This window comes from Notechis scutatus, chromosome 1, assembly GCF_049901735.1.
Source record: "Notechis scutatus isolate UNSWTSFEM ecotype Mainland chromosome 1, rNotScu1.2, whole genome shotgun sequence".
In the NCBI taxonomy this organism is placed as follows: domain Eukaryota; kingdom Metazoa; phylum Chordata; class Lepidosauria; order Squamata; family Elapidae; genus Notechis; species Notechis scutatus.
The window spans coordinates 235,616,328-235,640,470 of NC_142009.1; the positions used below are offsets into that span (position 1 = coordinate 235,616,328).

General features: G+C 41.1%; 1 protein-coding gene across 4 annotated transcripts in view; it reads right to left on the reverse strand.

The window, feature by feature from the left end:
- The window catches only part of HRAS (HRas proto-oncogene, GTPase), a 79,781-nt gene extending 57,015 nt beyond the window's left edge, over window positions 1–22,766 (reverse strand). Inside the window, exon 1 of one of the 4 annotated variants that reach the window (XM_026668201.2) lies at window positions 22,224–22,766. The gene's annotated coding sequence lies outside the window, so the exon portion shown is untranslated. Of the gene's footprint in view, window positions 1–21,172; window positions 21,324–22,223 lie in introns of those variants that run through there. The other 3 variants (XM_026668202.2, XM_087950766.1, XM_087950767.1) reach the window with 3 other exon arrangements.
- Window positions 22,767–24,143: the final 1,377 nt, after the last annotated feature.

Genomic DNA, 24,143 nt, shown 5'->3' on the forward strand with positions numbered 1-24,143 from the left:
GCCAAGGAACAATAGAGATAGCTGCCTGCTTCTCGAAGGCTGAGCTAAAAACTGTCACGTGGAGGAGGAGGAGCGTTCCTCAATTATAGCTCAGCCTGTGAGAAGTGAAGACTGGAGCACCTCCCACTCTCTGGATGCTCGCAGCAGTTCTATGGAGAAGGAACTGATTTTTCAGAGCTGCATCAGGTTTACATCATTCTTTCCTCATTGGATGAAAGTTAAGATTACGTATCTTCATCTTCAGGAAGTCCTGACCAGAAATTAACTGACATTGACTGACATAACCGGATGATTGTTAGAAGAGGCAAGAAGAAGGCACGATAGAGACCAACTAAGAGAGAAACAACCACAAGAAGAGGATTTGTTTTCAACTGCCTATACTGTTAGGAAATGTTTTTCTTGTGGGGCTAGGGGACATATAGCTAGATTCTGTAAGAAGGGAAAACGACAGAATACTAGTAATCACCAGAAGGCTAAGAAGAATGTTAATTTAGCTATGTCTAGCAATTCAACTGTAAACCTTGATTTGTGGGTAGTTGATAGTGGAGCATCACAGTGCATTACTAGAAATAGAGAGAGGTTTGTAAAGATGTCCATGAGTAAGCAACATGTATCATTAGCAAATGGATGGAAGATGAAAGCATCTGGTGAAGGTACTGCATATTGTTCATGTGTAAATGAGCATTTACCTATGTTATATGTACCTAAACTGAAATTTAATTTGTTATCAGTAAGGGCTTTAGTTAATCTTGGTTACGTAGTAACCTTTAGGGGAGATAACTGTATAATAGAGAAAGAGGGTAAAAGTGCTACTGCTAATTTAGAGAATGATTTATATGTGATACAGATGGCTAACTCGGTTTATAACAATGTTAAGCCACCTGATGAATGTATACATTTACTGTATAGATGTCTAGGGCACATTAATTTCAAAATGCTGAAACAAACTGTTAAATTGTCAGAGGGAGTACAAGTACCCTGTAGCAAGTACTTAAACTGTAATGCCTGTAATCAGGAGAAAAGCAAGGTTACTCCTGCAAACAGACTGAATGGGTTTAAGACCAAAGAACCTTTAGAGGTTGTTTTTGCTGACATAATTGGTCCTATGAAACCCAGTTTGGGAGGTGCCTGCTATGTTTTGAGTATAATGGACCATTACTTACGGTACGGTTTCTGCTATCTAATGAAAAACAAAATAGAAACGTTCCAACTTTTCTTTAACAGCTAAGATTTGTTGAAAGGAAAATGAGACATAGGGTAACTACTTTAGTTACAGATAACGGGACTGAGTTTATTAATACTAGATTCCAAACGATGTTGAAATTGGCTGGTGTCGAGCATAAGCGTTCTGCCCCTTACAGGCCACAACATAACTCGTTTATAGAACGAAGGGGGCAAACATTACAAGCCATGGCTTGCACTATGTTATCCGATTCAGATTTGCCTGAAACACTGTGGGGTGAAGCCATAATGTGTGCCAACCATGCGTTAAACAATGTGGTGAATACAACAACTGGTGAATTGCCATTCACTCGTTGGCATGGCAGAACACCAAATTTAAGTTATCTATACACATTTGGAGCTCCAGCATGGGTTCATATTCCCTCACAAGTAAGACTGAAAGGGCAACATAGAACTAGTTAATTATTTTTTGTAGGTTATGAGGCCAACCATACATCGTTTAGATTCTGGGCTCCAGGCACAGCTAATGTTTACTGTAGCGCTAGTGCTAAATTTCTTGAGCACATTGTGTGGCATAAGCTAGAACAGGGCTCCAACAATGATGTTGGATCGACACCCAAGTAGTCCCTAATGATGAGATAGTTAAACTATCAATGGCCATTAAAAAGGAAGAACAGGCACAGGAGGAGGTAGAAGAACAGGAGCAGGTGGAACAGGAGAGTCCACCAGTAAGCCCTGGGATGCCTAGACGTTCAACCCATGTAACATAACCACCAGATAGATATCAGGCTAGTGTAGCATGCCAAGTAAATATAGTTCCTACTAACTATAATGAACTGAAACTGTATCCTGCTAAGGATCAAGCTGCTTGGCAGGAAGCAATGGATAAGGAACTGAAATCCTTACAAAGGTTGGAGGTAAATGAAAATGTTAAGTTACCACCAGGTAAGCATACGATAGGGTGTAAATGGATTTATAAAATTAAGACAGGTATGGATGGGACTGTTACCCATAAAGCCAGGTTAGTAGCACAGGGGTTTGATCAGTCAACCAACGACTATGATGAGGTGTTTGCACCTAGTCTGAAGGCTACCACATTATGAGCAGCATTAGTGTGGGCAGCTAAGAAGAAATACAAAATAAACCATTCAGATGTTGAGACGGCATATCTACATGCACCGTTACAACATACTATATATTTAAAGAAGCCTTTGGGGATAAAAACTGATAACAAAACTGATTACTGGAGATTAAAAAAGAGTCTTTATGGCTTGAAGCAATCAGGCTATGAATGGAACCAGTGCATAGTGAAGGAATGAACAAAGATAGGTTTTGTAGCTGGCATGGCTGATCCATGTTTATTCAAAAAGGAAAGTGATTGTGTAGTTTCATTGTTGCTATTGTTCACTGATGACATAGCATTAATCACTAAAACTGAGCAAGAAGCTACTGGGATTATTTCACTGTTAGAGAAGAAATTTAAAATCAAACATTTAGGAGAGATTAAACAGTATCTTGGTTTGAAAATAGATAAAACTAAGGGAGACTACAAAATCTCACAGTCAGATAAAATTAACCAGTTACTGAAGAACTTTAAAATGGAACTTTGTAAACCGGCTAAGACACCAATGAGCCAGGAGTTTAGCCACAGTGATGTGCAAAGTCCTGTTTTTGATAAAGACATTTATCAATCATTAATTGGTAGCTTATCCTATCTTAGTAATTGGTCTAGGCCAGACATAGCATATAGTGTCAACCAATTAGCCAGGTTTAACGCTGAGCTTACTGAAAGGCACTGGCAAGCTGTTAAGCGTGTGTTGAGATATCTTAAACAAACGATGCATTATGCATTATATTTGGAGCCTAAGGATGAACAAAGTTTAACTGCATATACCTATGAAAGTTTCGCTACAGACGTACCAACACGTAAATCAACATCAGATACTGCAGTGTTATTAGGAAAGGTGTTAATTGGATGGCGGTCTATTCAACAAAAACATTTAAGCTTATCAACAATGGAGGCTGAATTCTCATGTTTGTCTGTATTATGTATGGACTTAGTACGTTATAAACAACTAATGATAGACATGGGAAGTAATGTAAAGGAACCTATTGTTGCATATGAAGACAACTAACCAGCAATTCCTATGGCTTCCAATCTCGCCGTAAAGACAAGATCAAAACACACTAATGTAGTAGTCACAGGACTGGTCCTTTGATAATCCCAGAGCAGCCATCACATAGCTTAACCATCACATCTCTGTTCCGAGCTGAAAGTTGCAGCCAAATTCACCGCTCAGTCAGCGTTCTGGGAAGACATGGCTCGGTGATAAAGGGGCTTCCCTCTGCACGAGCAGGTGAGTCAGCAGGGCACTGCCTGAACTGGTGTCCGGGGCTCAAAAGCCCTCTTCCTCCAGCCTTGGGAGGGGCGCCACTTCCTACCCTGCCCCACTTTGGATAAGCCCAGCCGGGCGCCATGTGTTGGGTATGGTAGCGGACAGGGAAATGCTGCGCACTCCCCCACTTCCGGCAGGACCTGCTGGTGAAGCATCCCTCTCATGCACCCACCACTGCAGTTGGGTGCATGAGGGGAACACGTTCCACGTGGGGGAGGAAGACACGCTCCTGCCCATTGTGTTGAGCCAAAGAGCACTGGTGGGCAGGGGAGCAGCTGCAGCCAGCTGGCGAAGTGATGCCAGTGGGTGGGCTGACATGTGCAGGGAGGGGAGCACATAGGAGATGGCAGCATCAGAACCCTCCCTGGCTCTTCCCTGAAGCACCTCATACCAGCCGAATCTCCTGCACTGAATGCTGCCACTACTGCTGCTTTCCATCTTGCTTGAGATGCCTGCGGCAGCATTTCAGGCAGGACGGGGCAGCAATGGGGGGTGGGCAAGCAAGGCTTCCCAGAATTCTCCCTGGCTTTTCCCCGAAGTGCCTCACACCAGCCAAATCCGCTGCCCTGAATGCCACCACCACTGCTCCCCACCTTGCTCGTGATGTCTCCCAGGGATAGAAGTTTGACCAAGCTACTTGCAAAATCCTCTCTCTCTCTCTGGGCGCTCATGGAGAGAAGCAGAGTCACTCTCATCTCTCAAGAGCTCGGCCGAAGTTTCCCACACTGCTTCTGTGAGTGGTCCTCGAGAGAGAAAGACGATTTTGCAGAAAGCTTGGCCAAACTCCTATCCCTGGGAGTCAAAGCGCTCAAGCATGAGAAACTTCAGCCGGCTCCTTGAGCGAAGGCGGAATGTTGATGCTGCGCAAGTAGCACGGCACTCCCACACCTTCCAGCCATCTCCATCGTTGTTTTGGCCCGCCTGTGATGCTGTTCCCCTCTTGCCACAACAGCACCATTATCTTGTCTTGGCCGGTGAGGGCTGCTCTGCTTTTTGCCCATTGCACCACCCGCAAATTTGCACATTACATGTGCCACCTCCTACGGTGGAGATTTCCAACCCCACCTTGGCCGGTCCCATATTCCAGAGCTGCAGTAGTCACAAGACTGGCCCTTTGGTCATCCAGGAGCTGCTCCAGGATGACCAAAGGGCCAGTCTTGTGACTACTGCAGCTCTGGAATATGGGACTGACTTTCCACCAACATCAGCAAGCCACCCCGGGTGGATTTCCCTCCCCGCCGTTGGTCTTACCTTCCAGTTCCAGCTTGCGTGGCTTTACCCAAGGTAAGGTTTGCCCTCAGCCAAAAGGTGGGGGCCAGTGGGTGGGCGGACCATGTGGGCGGCGCAACCTTGTGTTCCTGCAGGCCATATGGATGGCGCAGCCTTGTATTCCCACACAGCCTGGATTAATTACTTTGGGGGGTACTTTAGCGGAGACATTTATCTGTGGATCACCAAAATTTTCTTGCGGTCCACAGCCCACTGGTTGGCGATCACTAAACTAAAGGACACAATGGAATGTATTCTTCCATAATTATACTCCTGGAATTTTCCCATTTCAACCTTACACACTTCTGAACTAAAAATGTTTCCAATCAAACCAACCTAGAACATTTCCTTATCATAGAAACTGCAGTCAGAATCCAACTTGCTGACTGACCACATATTCATCAAAATGTCTTCTCACCACAACCTACTCATCCTGACAGGGAAAACCAGAAGGAAGCTGTAACTGCATTGTGCTAGTGTTATTAAAGTACTGTATTGTGCTCCTCTTGTAAATGTAACACAGAAAACAATATTCTGTATTATGGAAGTTCATCCCTTTATGAAACCACACTATGTTTCAATTAAAACTCACTTAAAATGAGAACAGACTAAATTGTGGTGAGCTTGGTAGAAAACAATAACATTATGCCAATTTAAAAGGCAGGTTTCTAAATAAGTCGCAATAGGCATTACTAGTAAAACTTATTCCAGCATTTAGGAAATTAATAGTCATATTGTGAATAACATTTCATGGGAGATCATTATCTGAAGAATGAAACAACAGAACAATCTAATCTATGCCAATTGCTATAATTGTTTTCTTGTCTCCAATTAATCATTTCCTAGTACTCAAGTCCTAAGCCCCTCTTTAAACAACATGAGAATAGGTTTCATATGGCCCACAAAATTTAAGAAAAAGATTTTGTATTTCAGATGCACAAAACACCTAGTATTAGAAATTCACCGTACTCAAAGAAATTCTAGTTACAATGTTACAGAATATTCAGGGATTATGATACTATACACATTTCTATCACATGGATCGGGGCAGGAGAAGATTTTCTTATATAACATGTTTAATATGTCCATTATCTCACTGCTTTCACATACACAGTTCCTGCTAAGGCGATATGTCACGCTGGGGAAAATGGCTCTCCTTCACAAGACAGTCCCTTTGCTCCATAAAATATGTAACTTGATCCTAATTGGAACCAGATTTAACCTCACCAAGCTACTGCTAGGGTGGGATATTTGTCTCCAATATAAAGTTAGGTGTTGACTTTTTAGTCAGTAAAAGTTAACACCAACTTAATAGCACATAATCACCCAGATTTGATGAATCCACATACGATGAAACCGATGGTCTCCTTAGTAGTCTACATAGCAGAAGTATGGGCAGAGCTGCAATCAAGATAACCTACCTTATTGCTATGTATTTTATACCATTTTATAGAGTGAAAAAGTAAATTCAAATTAGCCTGTTTTATGGTAAAGAAAAATGAAGGAAGAACAAACTTTTTCTAAAGGAGAAAGAGAAAATAGTAATAATGAAGCACTGAATGAAACTGCTAATGGCTCTCAAACGGCAATAATGTATTGGTATAAGAGGTTATTTTCACAACACAATAAACTACTACTCACAATTTGCCAACGTGGATAAACCAATGGTCAGATTCAAACAATGAACTCAAACAATACCAGACAAAAATATTTTTGCTAAGCATAATAGGTGAATCCAGTTTACCTGTGCACTCATATTCTATAACTTTTAAGCAATGTTGAACAAAAATATAGTTGAAAAGTTGCTTTTTTCTACCTTAGATATTTCTGCATGATTAGCACTCATAAGACAGCTTTTTCCCATTGCATGACCTACTACCTTAAACAGCAAGATTTTTAAAAGAAATTTCCAAGAGATGCTAGTTTCAGTTTTGGTAAATTCTAGACAATAAGTGGACATTTATGATTGCAGACTTACAATCTAGAAGAGAACAAAAATAGTTTGACATTATACGTTTAATGAAAACCAGGCAAAAATACTGAAAGTTACTCTAAGGTAGAGATATAACATTTTTAGAATTTGAAGGAGTAAAAAAAAAACTCTGCTTTTTAAAAAGATATTTTGGGGAAACTAGGAGGAAAACAAATTTAACTGAAAGGTGTGATCCCTTGTATTTTGCACTGTGGTTATTCTAATGTCTATGTGTATTAAAATAAACAATATTGATTCCAAGATATTACGTGCAGAAAAAAAATCACGAATGAAATAATTAAGTAAATATTAAATGTATACTATCCATTATCTTAAAACAACTCAGATCTGTTGTAACTTATTCAGATTTAATGATCAGTCAAAAAACTAATTGTAATTATAGTTTGTAGTTACTTCAGTAACTTATCACTTCTTGCATCTTCAATTCTGTAATTAAAATAAGGAAATGACTCATATGAATTTTTAAAAAACTAAATATTAAAGCCTTTTTCCAGACACTGCACTGAAGGAGTCCTGTTTCAATCCTGTCTAAGGTTTTAGTCTTTCTAGTGTTAAATAACAGCAACCAGATGTTCAAAAAGCAGCAGCACAAGCTTTGTACAGAATGAAAATAAACTGTTATCTCTACAGAACAGACAGCTGTTAGAAATAGTTTCAGGAACCTTCGAAGAACAAATAATGCTACGCTTACAATATGGACTTCATCATATAGACTTTAGTACCATCACAAGACGACTTTATACTAGTATGAGACTGACTCCAGACCCATCCAATCTCATGCCATCAGCTTACTTGAGGGTTGAGATGGTGTTTTAAAGGCTCTGCCATGATTTATATATCAGTTATGGAGGAAAGCCATTCATTCTACCATGAAAAAAGATGCAGCTGCTTTAAAAAGTTGTAGAGAGGTGAACTCTGAAGATTCTTTTCCAAATGATTTCTGAAGTGCTCAACCGCCCTAGTTCCTGGAACACAACTGCCTCATTTATTCATTGGAGTAGAATTTAATTCATTAGATACAAGGATAGTTCAAGGCAGTATTTGTAGTATATAATTACATTTTCAATAAAATAAGACTCAAAGCAACATAAAGATCCTTATATCTAGCGTTCACATTACCTTAATTACTACCATCATTCTGAAACATATTACCAGAATTTGTTGATTATCAGGTTATAGCTACCTTAGCACAGAAGCTAATAAGGACAATGCAACTCAACATCCAGTCATATCAGATTGGAGCCCATCAAGATGATAAAATAAATTATGGTATTTTTTCATTTTAAGTAAGTAATTCAGAAGTGATAATATCTGATCAATTCCATAACATGGGAGAGGTAATTTAGCCTAACAAAATCCTGGAACTATTTTGACTGAAACTACCCCACTCTAATACCAGCATTAATTGATTCAAGGGTTGGGCATGGCATGCAAATCCTGCAACTTAATTAAGCGAACACGAAGAGGGACTTTCCTTCTGCATAGTTTGAAGGCTTTCACTAGTACAAACCCAACTTCAGGGTTTTCTGTGTAACATGTTGTCACTGCCACATACCAAATTTACTGCGAAGACAGTACCAACTACTCATCATGATTTAGTATATTCTAACAGAGCCAACAACTTGAAAATGCTTTTCCACAGACATTTGCACAACTGTTTTTATTGTTATTAGAAGCACTCTTAAAGTTAGAGTAGGAAGTTAACAAACATTTCAGAAGAAGGTAGGGCAAAATATGTAATTACTTCAAGAAAACTACATGGCCTGAGGTCACCACTTTTACTTTTATTTATAGCTGCTTGAGATTTTTCCTGTCTCAAATCTTTACATATAAATTTATATAGTATCTGTGCCCCTTAGGTCTCTAATCTTCTTATCTTTGGTTCCTTATTTTACCAGAGATACATTAAAAGTAAATGCAAAGTTTTGCTTTTCTGCTAGCCAGTATATATGATTGCCTCACTCTTGAATTCACTCTTATTTCTACATTAGTCTTGCTTCCATAATTTTCTTACATGGTTAGCAATGTTGCCTTTGAGTTTCCCCCTTTACAATTTAATAATAAGACTTCAAGAAGCTGCAGAGAAACCTATGATGGTCATAAAGTTCTGGATCTGGTAGGGTGTTGGGTGATTATCAGAAGCCACAATAAATTTACTCAGAAAAGGACACAGATAATCCTGGGAACAAACAGAAGAGTACTTGCATGCAGACTGTTCTGCGCTAGGAAATGTGATTTGGCATGTGTGACTGGATGACAAGATGTCTTAGCTGAAGAAGCCTCGTTGGTAAGTCATGTTTCTAGGGATAAGACAAGATAGCCTGATGGAAATGGCTGGCTGGATAAACATTAATTTTCAGAAATCCAGGACATTGATTTCTAGCTGCTAATGCATTTAGCAGTTTTTAGAAACATTCTTCTTTCCTGAAGGAAAGCTACTGCTTTCAGATGTAACCTGATGCTGCCAGAAAAAGCTATCTTTGGAATCTCTCCTCCCAAGTACAATTGGATGATATCATGGACACATTCATCCAGAAGAGAATTTGATATCCAGAAATCTAAAATGAGATGGAACTTTTCTGTATCCATAAAGTCTCTTTCCTGTCACAATCAGTTCTTCCTTTCCCTTCTTTCTTTCCTCACAATTTTCACAACTGATTTGAGTGGAACAAACATCACTGCTTTCTTGCCAGTGTAGATAAGCTCTCCAAGTTAGCTCAGCTCTTGGTGAAGTCACAGATACTTACTCGTAGCTTACTTGATAATAAGTGGCTTGATGCTATTTTCTTTAAAAAAAAGGTCAGAATCTTTTCCTTTTCCTTTTTAGTCTAGCCTAGACTTTCTGAATGGTATTCCTACTTGAGCACTAACCAGGTTAACCCCTGTGTAGTTTTCCCAAGGTTGAGAACCACCAAACAGAGCTTTTTGAAAATATGAATTGTCATAGAGCCAAATTTGTATATGGCTACCCGTATGTATGGAACACTGCTATCTTTTAATGTGCTTATTTCCAGGTAATTTTCCACAGCACTGCAATTATAGTGTGAAAATAAACATCTTTGTTACCATTCTAAAACCAACAACCTTTCAAACTATGATTACACAATAAAATGGATACAGGAAACATGTATTATTATGGCATTATGATAAAATAGAGATGATTAAACATCAGAAACATATTCTAATTTACTGCATCCATTTTTATAGAGCCAGGATGATGTAGTGGTTAAGGCTAGAAATCAGGAGACTGTAAATTCTAGTCCCACCTTGGGCATGAAAGCTGCCGGTGACTTTTGGCCAATCACTCTCTCTCAGTCCTAGGAAAACAGGCAATAACAGACCATTTCTGAAATCTTGCAAAGAAAACTATAGGGACCAGTCCAGGCAGTGGATGGTAGTCAACACTGATTCAAAAGTACATATTGATTATTTTGTTTTATTTCTAAACAGTAAACCACAATGAATAATGTCCATTATTGTCAGTGCAAACATTAAAATTATGTCAAATAAACACTGTGTTTTCCCCTTTTACTCATTTATATCGTAACCATCATTTATCATTTACTCATTTATATCATAACCCACATTAAATCAATTTCCCAAAAGTTATCTCTTTCCTAGTGTTTCATGAAATTGCCTTTTAAAATCGCATAACTTTTTCTGCTTTTAAAAGCAAAAAAGTATGGGCGTCTTTGACTAACTACCTTAATGAAGCCTGGAATTTCCAATGTAAGTCATGGTGGTCATAAGTCAAAACACCCACATGATCAGACCTGATTTTATGATTTTTTTTTCATGGCAGTCATAAAGCAAATGCCCCAGTCATTAAGCAGGTCAATTTATTCCTAGGAGCATTTTTTGCCGGAAACCCACTAAAAAGGCCAAAAAACAGCAAAAAACATCAGAAATTGTGGTCACATCACCACAAAACACAACAACTGGCCAGAAAAGTAGGCAGGCTTTCAAGCATTCAAAATGCAGTCAGGTGACCATGCGAAATGAGCAGCCGTTGGAACTCTGGAATTGAGTCAAAAGTAGTTATTATGGAGTCCACTGTACCTTCATACAGTCACTATACAACTACAGGTAGTCCTTGAGTTATGACCACAATTGAGCCCAAAATTTCTGTTGCTAAGCAAGACACTTGTTAAGTGAATTTTGCCCCATTTTACAACCTTTCATGCCATAGTTGGTTGTTAAGTGAATCATTGCAGTTAAGTTAGTAACGTGGTTGTTAAATGAACCTGGCTCCCACATTGACTTTGCTTGTCAAAAGTTTGCAAAAGGAGATCATGTGACCCCGGGACACTGCAACCATCATTAATATGATTCAGTTGCCAAGCATCTGAATTTTGATCACACAACCATGGGGATGCTGCAATGGTCATAAGTGTGAAAAATGGTCATACGTCACTTTTTTCAGTGTCGTTGTAACTTCAGTCACTAAACGAACTCTTGTAAGTCAAGGACTACCTATAATTGTAAGTTGAAGACTACCTGTGCACAGTATTCCTTGATTCTACTGAGTTATAAATATTGCTTGTTTTACGTTTGTTATGTTACAGATGTGGCACAGAATACAAGGATATTGCTCAGCAGTGCTATTTCACTATCAAAGATGCATAGTCATCATTTCAATTCTGCCTCCCAGATGCACAATACATTTGTCCTGACCATCATGCTGTTCCCTTGATGGGTTGGGAGTGTAACAGCCCTTCTATACTCAGCATGAGGAATTCTGTATTTAGCCTCAGCATATAGAAGCTGGCAGATTCTGTTGGGAAATTCTTGGTTATCAACAATAATCCTTTATCATATATGCTCAGTTACTATATTATGAAGATACTGCTCTGTAACTCTAACACCAAAGATTTCTCCAGAGACTCATGACTCACAAATCCTTTGAGATGAATTACAGTTCTTACTTAAAACTTTCCTTCAACATGCAGAATATTAGAACACATTATAAAAACCTTGTGCTACATTCTGGATATAGTTTAGTAGTTATTCAGCAGTTTATACCTGAAGGTGTACCTGCGCCCCTAGCATTTTTATTCCCTAACCCTAAAAGCTCTTTGAAGCATACCTGTGGTTACTTCTACTCCTGTTAACTTCAAATAATTGAAGCAGAGGGCAAAAAGAAAAAAAAATCAGTCAGTCATGGTCCTGCATTAAATTTTGCTGGCCCTGAAATGAACGGTACTCTTCATCCAGTGCTCTAAAGGGGAACAAAATAAATGTTTAATACAGCTAATACACCCTCACCCACATTGTTAGTGTAATGCCTGGCTGGAATCTCTCTGATCATATGCATAAAAAAAGAAGAAAAAATCTGAGCAATTCCTATGAGAACCACTACAAAGTCACCAAGTCACCTTTCCACTTTTAAAAATTGTGAAGTTGAGGATCAGAAGGTGAGAGAATTGACATAAGTGGATTAACACAAGCTTTGCAAAACTGCAGTAAAGAGAATTAGACTCTTTGATCCAGTCCTGCTGCAGAACCAGAAATACAGAAATAACTCAACTCTCATTCAGTGTCATGGAGACACACAGGCCTGGGCTATTCCTGAACTGTTGGAAAAATTTCATGTGCAGGGTATCCTGAATTCCTGATTGGTCTAAAACAGTGTTCTCAGATATTCTAAAAATCACATTTTAGCCCGTTTTTTTTTTCTATTGTGTGTGGTATCTGTTCATGCTGAGAAAGCAAATTAAATGTCCATTCTAGCATTTATTAAAATAAGGTAAGCTTCTGTATTCCCCAGTTCTTATGATTCTGTTCAGATTACAGAATATTTAGGTTGTTTTTTTAAAAAACAATATTTTTTTCTGGAATTATGCCTTCAATTATTGTGGATAATTGATTTTGTTGAATAGCTCCTCCCCCTTCCTATGTATTATATTTAATTGCAAGTATGATATGATTCTCAGTGTTTTGATAGTATCATTATAAAAATCTTATATTCCTTGGCAAAGATTTCTCATACTGGGCGATACTTAATCCTTTCAAAATGAAGCTTTATATATGACTATACCCTATAGAGCAGGGGTGTCCAACCTTTCACCTTCCCTGGGCCACATTAGAAGATGAAAATTTGGTTTGGGCCGCGCATATAATAAATTGTTATAAAATAATTATATTATAAAATTATATAACAAATTATAAATTATAAATATTATTAATTATTAATTATTTATTAAAAATTATTGTTTATAAAAATTATTATTTATAAAAATTATTAATTATTTATTTTGCCGGGTTGGGGGCGGGCGGCAGGGTGGGGCGGCGGCAGAAACGGGCGGCGGCGGCAGAAGCGGCGGCAGTGGGGTAAGCTGGTTCTGCCCATGGCCTCCAACTTTAACAACATAGTCAAGCAAGGCTACGTGAAAATCCGCAGCAGGAAGCTCGGGTGAGTGAGAAGAGGGAGCCGAGCGCTTTGTTTCTCCTCTCCTTCCCGCCCGCCCTCTCCGTCATCTCCGGGCTGGGTGGCGCGGCGGAAAAGCGGGCAATCTTCGGGACTAGGAGACGTTGGGTCTGACTTGGCGGGGCGTGGAGGGAGGGGGTTGTCAGGCTGGTCTGGTGCGGGAGCCAAGGCTCGCGCTTGCTTCAGGTTCCCCGGATCGCTTGCCTCGGAGCTGCTCGCTCTTGACTTCGGCGTGCCTGGTTTCTCTCTCTCTCTCTCTCTCCCCCACCTCGCTCCCTTGCGCGCCTGCCTTGCCTGGTTCCTGCGAGGAAGGCAGCACGCAGTGTTGGCCATCTCGCGTGCGGGCAGGCATCGAGGTTTGCTCGGGAGGAAGCGCCGCCGGATGTCAGTTGGAATTGAGCTAAAAGTGTGGCTAGGACTGCGGCTCAATTGCCGGCGTGGCATGAGACGCTGCTGGGCTGTGTTTTGCCTAGAAATCTGACTGAATTCATCCGGGAGGATTGTCCTTTCACTCAACCTGGTTGTTGTTTTTTATGGGGCAGAAGCAGCAGTGGCGGCGGCGGGTGGGGGGTGGCAGCGGCAGAAGTGGCGGCAGCGGGGCAGAAGTGGCGGCAGCGGGGCAGAAGCGGCAGCGGCGGCGGGTGGGGGCGGCAGCAGAAGCGGCGGCGTGGGCAGAAGCAGCAGCGGCGGCAGTGGGGTGGGGGGCGGCAGCGGCAGAAGTGGCGGCGGCGGGCAGAAGCAACAGCGGGACAGAAGCGGCAGTGGGGTGGGGGGGTGGCAGCAGAAGCGGCGCGGGGCAGAAGCGGCGGCGGGGCAGAAGCAGCAGCGGTGGCGGTGGGGGGCGGCAGCGGCAGAAGCAGCAAAGGCCTTTTCTGTTGCTCCTTGGCGTGGCGCCGCCGCCGCGCCTGCCTCTCCTCCTCCTCCTCGCTGGCTCTTGCCAGAAGGTTGGGGTGGGCACTGGGCCGCATTACAAGGCGACCTGGGCACACATGCGCCCGTGGCCGCGGGTTGACAAGCCTGCTATAGAGAGTTCCTTGTCTGTTGCCTTTTTTTATATGAATATCAAAATACTGTACCTTCTCCCAATCTGGTTTCTTTCAGATCTGTTGACATTATAACTCACATAACCTCCAGTTAGTATGGTGGAAGTTGTAGTCCAACATAACTAGGAATAAGGTTGTAGAAGGTTGCTATGTATTATTGGGGTTATAAATATTGCTCAGACAACAGGTTTTATACATAAGTTTTAAGCTCTTCTCTTTTTTTGCTTTTTGGTCTTCAACAGAATAGGTGTGACTAAAGCCTAAGCCTGAGACTTGACTGAAGTACTATCAAGCAAATGAAAGGCTGGATTTGTATAAATGCTACATATCCTGCCCCATCCTCTTTGTAAACAAGACAGCTGCATGCAACCTGGTGGAATATTTACTTTTGCCATGTGCTTTTTCAATCTCCAATATTTTGTTGTGCTTTATTTGTTTTTGCTTTATTTTTAAGACTGGAAAAACATTTTAGTGAGGGTATTTTTGACTATAGATTATTGGTTCTAGCTTGCATGATGGAAATGAAAAAGTCCACTGCTCAAATCACTCCAGACCTATGCAGGAACCACTGCAATTTTAGAGGCAGCTACCACTTACACAAGAGCAGCACCAGGCTGCAACTGGTATTGCATGCTTGTCTTCATGATGCTATTGGGTTTCTGTACTTCCTACAGAATACAGCTTGGATGCTTCTTCAAATGGTACAGAATGGATAATTTCCTATCAGCTTCAACTTTTTCATTACTCTACTTCCCATGGCTCCCCTTCTGTCTTTGGGGAATTTCCCTCCTCAGTTGTTCCTTTGTCATTCATTTACAAAATAGTCACTGTGAAAATAAGCATGGCAAGGTGAAGATGAGGGCAGCTGAAGTTAAAAGACACGCTCTTTTAGAAAATTTATAAAATCATCTAAATTATTATCATTTTCCTTGTCCTTTGTTTAAAGAAAAAAACATAAAAGTTATATAAGGAAACTCCAAAAATTAGTAAGATAAATATAACAAAATCTGAAATAATGCTAAGAGACATATTTCAATACATTGGAAATAGGAAACCAGCTAGAGGTGCCGGATGTTACAGAGAAGCTGGATAACATTTTTGTAACTGCTACTGGAGTCATCTATGCCTGATTAGATATTTTGAGGGACCCTGAGTTAGTAATAAGATAATAATAACAAGAAATAAATTCTAGCTCTTAGAGAAAACAAATTGCTAAATCCAGAATGTACTCATGATGCTCATCTAACAAAAATGTGGTATGTCCTTAAGATTTGGCTTTGTGCTACAAGGACGTACAATGTTTAATATAACATAATCTAAAAGGTTTTTTTCCAACTGAAATATACAGAAAAGCAAGATCTGATAATGAATAACCAACATGATGCAGCCAACATAAGTTCTCTTTGCAATTCCTGGACAAGCAGACCATCACAATCTTGATACAGCTCTTTAAGAATGTTAAGAAAAATGTAAACATAGATTATAAAAATTTATTTGATTATTACAAGGTTCTTGATAGTCTAGTTTTTAAAGGCTTAGAAGCAGATGTGGTTGTTGACAGTATGACTGTTCATGTCTATTATAGGCCCAACTGGTTAAAGAATAAGTGAGAAGAATAATTGTATGAGAAAATAAAAGCAAAAGTAACCGAAAGAGCTTTATATTCTTTAATATGCAAGGTAGTTCTCAACTTACAACTACATTTGGTCTAGAGCAGGGGTATCAAACTCATGTCATGGCTGCATCACGTGACGTAGTGGCACTTTTTCTCCCCTTCACTAAACCGGGCATGGGCATGGCCAGCACGTGACACATCCAGCCTGCAGGCCAGGAGTTTGACAGCCCTGGTCTAGAGCTTCCGTTGCTAAGCAAGGTGATCAGTGAGCCACGCCCAATTTTGGGGGGCTGCAATCATTAAGCATATCACCATACTTGTTAAATGAATGACATGGTCATTAAAGAAATCCAGCTTTCCCCATTGATTTTGCTTCTTGGAAGCCCACTAGGAAGATCACAAATGGCAATAATAGGTTCCTGGGACGCTGCAACCATTGTGAATACATGCTGGTTGCCAAGTACCTAAAGTCTGATCAGGTGACCATAGGGACACTACAACCATCATAAGTATAAGGATTGACTGTCACTTTTTTCAACACAGTCATGACTTTGAATGGTCACGAAATGGTCGTAAGTCAAGGACTACTTGTAACTGTCTTTCAATGGCACGACCAATTCAGTACAAACAAGCTTGTCCAATGCGGGAAAGAAAGAAAGAAAGAAAGAAAGAAAGAAAGAAAGAAAGAAAAAAAAAGAAAGAGAGAGAGAGAGAGAGAGAGAGAGAGAGAGAGAAAGAAAGAAAGAAAGAAAGAAAGAAAGAAAGAAAGAAAGAAAGAAAGAAAGAAAGAAAGAAAGAAACAAACACACACACACACACACACACATATACATATACATACATACATACATATATATATATGAGTTTGATTGCTGACTATTCAGGTTCTGAGGATAACAGTGGATGAATCTGATGAAAGCTCCATGTGCAGCTATTCTGAAAATGGCATACAGATAGTCTTCAACTTATGATCAGAATTGGACCCAAAATTTTTGTTGCTAAGTGAGATATTTGTGAGTTTTGCCCCATTTTACAACCTTTCTTTCCACAGTTAAGTGAATCTGGCGGATTCCTTGTCAGACGGTTATAGAAGATGATCATATGACCCCAGGACTCTGCCACCATCAAAAATAAGAGTTAGTTGCTAAGCATATAAATTTTGATCATGCAACCATGGGGATGATGAAATGGTCGTTAACTGTAAAAAATGGTTATGTCACTTTTTTCAGTGCCACTGTAACTTCAATGTAGCTGAAAGGTGAGAAACGCACAACAGACAGAAGAACAATGCCACCACAATACAGGAAGCAGAATTTTGGAATTCATTACAAGCTGTGTAGTACCACCAATATTGGAAACTGTGCGACTTCTATACCTGTGACAGGAGATTATAAACCACACGGGTTCTCTTATAACCATACCTACTTCAGAACTCTTCATAAAAAAATTATTTGGCAACTACAGGAATAGAACACTAAACTAGGTAAAGCTTTCCTCTGATCCATGATAGCTTAATCAATTTAAACTTTTTCTGCTGAGTAATAATTGTGTGTAAAATATTTCATCAATATTTCATCAATATTTTAACCAATTATTCTAAAGGAAAGTTGATTAAAAAGTTCTACATGATATTTCATCCCTAGGATGGCACCTGAAAGCTATAGCAAAGAAAAAGTATATTTAATTATTCATGTACTAACTGCAGCTAGAATTGTATTTGCTCAGAATTGGAAAAGCAAAAAAATTCCCGTAGAGCAATGTTTCTCAAACAGCCCCTTTAAGATATGCGGACTTCAACTCCCAGAATTCCCCAGCCAGCCATGCTGGATGGAGAATTCTGGGAGTTGAAGTCCGCATATCTTAAAATTGCTAAGGTTGAGAAATACTGCGGTAGAGGAAAATGTGATTAAGGAAATATTAGAATATGCAGAGATGAATAGATTAACATTGGCAATTAAAGAAAAATAAGAAACTGAATATTAAATGGTATGGGATCTATTTTATCAATGGTTGGAAAACAAAGAAATAAGTTAAAATTGAGTAGATGAAATATATAGAGAAATAAGTTAAGATTGATAAACTATGTTAAGTGACAATTGTTTATAAAGAAAATGTGATTACTATATTTTTGGCAAAAAAAGTATGTTACTTATAATTACTAGCACAAGATATATATACCCAGTGTTTAAATGAAAGATGGATTTGTTGTAAATACAAAATAAAAAAATTAATTTAAATGTGTATGTGTATGTATGTGTGTGTATATATATATATATATATATTTGTTTTCTTAAGTTTTCGAGGGTGCTTACATGTATGATATTCAGCTTTGTTCGGGTATTTTTCCACGTCATTATAGTTGTGCTTTTAAAGTTGTAGCAACGTTTCGGCAGAATCTCATCTGCCATCATCAGGCTTCTGTAGTCATTACAGAATGACAGAAGCCTGATGGCAGATGAGATTCTGCCGAAACATTGCTACAACTTTAAAAGCACAACTATAATGACGTGGGAAAATACCCGAACAAAGCTGAATACCATACACACACACACACACACACACACACACACACACATATAATCTCCTATGTTACCTATGGAATGACCTCTCTGATGTCCATACTCTTTCCTTTTCCTTTCATGGTTTCTCACTTCCATAAAAGCTCCAGCTAATTAAGAACATTTTAATTCAGCTATTAGGCTGAATTGTAACCCACAATGGCTGGGTTTTATTATTTAGCCTAAGCTCAATAGTGAATTTAGGGCTTAGAAGCATGCATGAACTCCACTTTTATATTTTTAAAAACTCAGTAAATACATAGCAACACATTTATTCTTCTGTTTATAAATATTCATTTCCTAGCATTCCTTATGAAGAAATTTTCATTATTCAAACTTGGCATTTAGTTAATTTATTTCTATAGCCACCCATCTCAGCCAATAATTCTGGGTGGCTTACAATTAAAAAAATATTAAAATTAAAGCACTAAAATTGTGAAACAATAGAAACATCAAATAAATATAAAAGAATTTAGTGCCTATGGAATTTAATAACTTCATATGCCCTCCATCTGAGGCCTAATTGCTCACACTAATTTCCAATAAAACAATTCTTGATATGTAATATTAGAGTGGAGCTCCCTATAATGAAGCTCTCGTATAAAGTTATGAGATGTAAATGTTTACACCATCCCAGTTTTTTTAAAAAAAATCCTTCAATTGCTTTTCTGTTAAAATGAACAGGCTTTCTATCTTAAGTTCAAATATCAATATGTGCTTTTGGAGGACTAAGAGCAGCACAAAAATAAAATCAGTAACAATAGTTTTAGCTATATTTTACTACAGTAATGAAATTTTTTTCACTATCTAGGCAATTCAAGTCAGGATTCAGTTCAACTATCCTCAATAAACTTCAATTACCATTTGGGATTAAAGAATAGGATTTAAAACTAAGTGCAGAGCAATACTTTTTATACAGAAGGCTCTTTCAGCCAAGTTCCTACCAAGGAGTTTGTCAACATGAAATTGTAGCAAAATAATGACCAATTTTATTCGGTTACCAAAGATGACCTTATTTTCAACTGGTTTTCAACGTGTTTTTCATTCCCTGATAATTATTTCTGACAGAAAGACATGTTCACAAATTAAGTGGATTTTCCATTCACAAACTCATTTCTTGCACATAGTGAATGCACATAGGGACTCAATCTACGAAAAACTGTGGGAATATGAGCATTCATTTGCACACTTAGGGATATGAGAGATACTCTGGTCTAATGGTTAAGGCACCAGGCTAGAACCCAGGAGACTGTGAGCTCTAGTCCCACTTTAGGCATGAAATCTGGCTGGTGACTAAGTCACTCTCTTAGCCCATGATGTCAAATTCAAGTGACTGTCAGATTCAGGTGACAAGCTGATCATTCAATCCCTGTAGCAACCAAAACAACTATAAATTGATCTGTACTGGGGTGGGGGGGGGGTGGACTAGGAAGAAAAAGAGGGAAAAATGCATACTTGGGATGTAGCTTTATTTTTCCTGAGCCTTAATCCAACACTGCCATTCAATGATGGCTCATTTAACATTTCCAGAGGAAGCCCTTTCCAGAATTTCATCTGACTGATTGTCTACTACACAGCTAAGCACAGCTAAGCGTTCAGGGTGAATATCATGACATAAGTGTAGTAGAAACCTGTTTCCAAGGGTGGAGCTCGCAGGTAGGCTCCAATTTAGGAGACAAGAGCCAGTAAGAGTCAGTGCATGCTTGGTCAGTGGACTGATTCTTCTGCCTAGAATGACTTGTCTTTAAGCAATAGGATGTGAGCTTCTCCCACCTGCTTCCCAAGGGAATAAACATATTCCCCTCCAGTTTAGCTCAAGGAAAGATGAAAACATGCTTAAAACACTCAAGCACCACCAACCAGTTTTAAAATACAGCAAACACACACACATATGCACGCATATAACAAACCAGCTTACATACCACTGGGAAGACAACTTTCACAGGCAAGAAGCACAAAATTATTGAACCCCCTGGGAAATTAAGCAGCTGGAGATTTCTCTCCCATTAACCAAGAGAAGGCATTCCCAGGACCTATTTTCAAGTGACAGTTTGCAAACCTGGGAGTGGCACCAACTAGCAAGGAAGGAAGCCATGTTAATCCCTCCCCAATCATAACAAAAGGCTACTCCAGGCTGGGAAGTAAGGGAAGATCAGAGGAAAGGATTAAGAATCCCAAAAGGGCAGAAAGGACCACTCCACATTAAACCCTGCAGCTCAGGGCCTTTTCCTTTCAAAGTCTTTCAAAACTAGATAATGCAGATTATTCATGTGTGTACATGTCCAAACAGGGACCTTAATCTGCCTGCCTGCATCAGCAGCTGTGAACCAAACTTATTTCACTATTCTCTCAGACCACTCCCTAAACTGCATGGCAGAAAAAAGAAAGGAAAGTGCAATCAAAACCCACAACTACCTACAGCTTTGCAAATGGCTCAAAGAGAACATCATTGAAAGGGGAAAAGGGGGGGGAGGGGGGAATAAAGAAAATATCACCATTAGCATCGGTTGTTTCTAGAAGATGCAACCACTGGCACTCCTATTAATCAGCCGCCACCCCCCACCCCTCTCTGGCGCTGACAGGAAGTGTTTACAGAAAGCACAGTCACAATATAGCTAGGAACACAGACAGGCAAGCAGGTGGTGGGCCAACCCTCCCGTTCCCGAGCCCCCCCCCAACCAAAACCCACCCGATTCTCCAGGGGCAGCAAAAACTCCCAAGCTCTAGAAAAACGCCGAGCCGGTGAACTTCCTCGCAGCCAGATGTGCCGGTCCAACGCCTAATATTAGCGCCTGTGAGGCGGCTGCGGCTGCTAGACCGGGAAACCACGGGGAGGGGGAAGGAACCCGAGAGCGTGTTGTCACACACCATCCTTGGACACGCCTCGCCCCTTCGCACAGCGTTCCACCCAGGGCTTTTCTTTCAAACCGTAGAGCCGTCCCTGCGTGGAATTGCACTTTGGCCTTGGGGTTTCACAAGTGGACGATTAACAAGGAGGAGCCCAAAGCTTCAGAATGAAGCCCACCCGCTTGGCAGAACCCCAAGTCACCCTTTCAGCCCCGTTGCCATCGCCCTTAACGTCCCTCGACTGACAATCGGACACACCCCATATAATAGCTTGTCTTCTCGCGCACGAGACGGTTCCCCCTGACAGACGCAATCGCCGCGCCTTCGCTTCTTGTACGCCGACGGCCGCCCTCCCACGTTGCTTTTTGGCCGAGGGAAGCGCCACCTCCCCAACCGATTCCCCCTCCGATTCTCTCCCACTTAGAAACGAGGGTGGCGGGGATGCTGCTGATATAGCCTAAGGAGAGAGAGTGGGGGGGGGGGGAGGCTTGGCCTCTACACCCCCACTTCGGAGATTCGGGTTACAACCGCTGCGGCTTCAGCCAAGATCCAGGGAAAGAGAGATTGCTACAAAAGCGCAACCCGCCTTTTTTCCTCCCCCATTTTGGCTCATAAAAGCCAAGCGCTGCAACTAACAGCTCCGTCGACACGGCTGTCCTGAGGCGCGCCGTGTGAACCACTGCAGGACCTCTGGCTATTACAGCCCGCACCTTGAATATTCCCAAACGGCTGAAAGCTGAACCCGGAGAACGCCCAGCAGGCGCTTCGTGGCCGCCTTCCCGAGGGCTGTTAAGGAATTACTTACACAGGTGAGCCGAATCAACCTTCAAGGAGAACGTGCTCCTGAGCCCAAAAACAGCATTTAAAGAATTGGAGGAGGAAGCTCTACTTACTACTTTTAGCCTGCGAGGTTTTCCTGGCAAAGCTGCCTTTTTCTTAGAGGGGTTTTTTGGTGTTTTTTTTAAAGGAAGCGTGCGAGGAAATGCAAAGTTTGCGCGGTGACTGGAAAGAGAAAAGCGCCTTCGCGAGACTCCGCGCCCGCCCTCCGCAGAAAGACCGGCTGCTCTCTTAGTCAAGGCTCCGTCGGTCCGATGCAGCGACGAACTTTCCACCTAGGCGGCGGAGGAGCCCCGTGTTTGCAGCGCCCTCCCCGCATTGGCACCCAACACTGAGGCACCCGCTCGGGTGCTGCCGTGACGGCAGCTTGGACAATGTGTGCGCGCAAAGCCAGCCCCAGGCAGCGGTCGGCATACGCCCAAACGCCGCTCGCCGCCCACTCGTCGCTCGCAACCTCCCGGAGCAGCCGATAGGCGCTCCCGCTCAACCTTCGGGCTCAGGGCCGCGGCTCCCCCACTCCTCCGACCTCGTGGTCGGCTGCGAGACACGTCAATCACTCCCAGAGCAACCTTCTCCCTCGGCCCCGCCTGCTGCTGTGTTGCTGCCGCTGCTCCGGCCTGGGCTTTCGGAGAGCGGCGAGGGGCAGGAGGAGGAGGAGGGAGGGAGGAAATGGGTGTAGCGAGCTGGGAGAAGGGAATCGCCTCTTGCGTGGCTTATTTTTAGAGTCTGCTGCTTCCTCCAGGCAAATAAAGCCTCCTCCTCCTCCTCCTCCTCCACCGGGATGAGGAGATGCGCACCCTCCCTTCCTCCCGAGGTAAATATTCCATCCAGGTTTAGTACTCTTCTGAGCGAGGCCTCCTTCAGCAGCCCTCCCCCCATTTCCTTCCTCTTTTTTTTAGGACCCCTTTTTGTGCGTAGCTTGGCTGTGCCGCTGCGTCCGCTTTTCTGCTGCTACTGCTCCTACTGTTGGGGCCTTTTTCTCTGTTATCCTTTCCCTGCCTGCACAGAGAAATGCTGGCTGTGAAGTCGGTAGGATGTGGGGAATCCGCGCTCGCCTGCTTGGAAAAGGCGGAAGGGAAGATGAATAGGAAAGCGCACAAAGGAATGGCAGCTTTCCCCAACCTGGCGCTCTCCAGAACTGAAGTACAAATTCCATTATTCCCTCTTACGGCTGTGTGAGCCGCATTATCCTGGGCAGGCATTAGAGTGCCGGTAGCCATGGTAGAAGATTGTAAATTTGCATCCACTTTACTCGCGGGTTCTGTTAGACTAGTAAAAAAACATTGCAAACAATGGTTCTTAAAAAGTTAAATGTTCTCCAAAGTGAGGGACATTTTTACATTTATAAACTTTTGGCTTCGAAGATTGACTTGGAATTGTGTGATCAAAGATATACTGTAGAATTCGGGTTAAACATTAGGCTAAACATTATTTTGGAAGATTTTTTGTTGTTCTGATTTAAACTATTATTTAGAATGGTTTATACTGTGCATAAGATGAAGAAAAGTGTAAATTATCTGCTTTGCAGACTTTATCCAGACTACAATATAAGTGAGGAAGCACATCCTGCTGTGAAATCAAATACTGTAAGAACATTGCAAAAAATCAAACTATCAAAATAAAATAGCTATAAACAAAATGCTCCTTTAAATCCAACATTTTTCTCTGTTAAGTTTTTATTTATATAAAATATGAGTGCTTAGCATTATGATATGCCCAAATTTCTACAAAAATGTACATTTATATTTTTATATCACTGTAGTCTACATGGACTTGTATACAGTAAAAACAAAGTAGTCAAAAATGTCAAAAGCAAATATAGCAATACATTAATACCATTAATCCCTTCAATATTGTTACATGATGTAGCAGGGTTCCCAATGATTGATCTTTAAATTGAACAGCTTTATTTTGATGGCTTTACTGCAATTCAGAAGCACTGTTGCCATCAGTTTTCTGGTAGGAGCCCGTTCCAT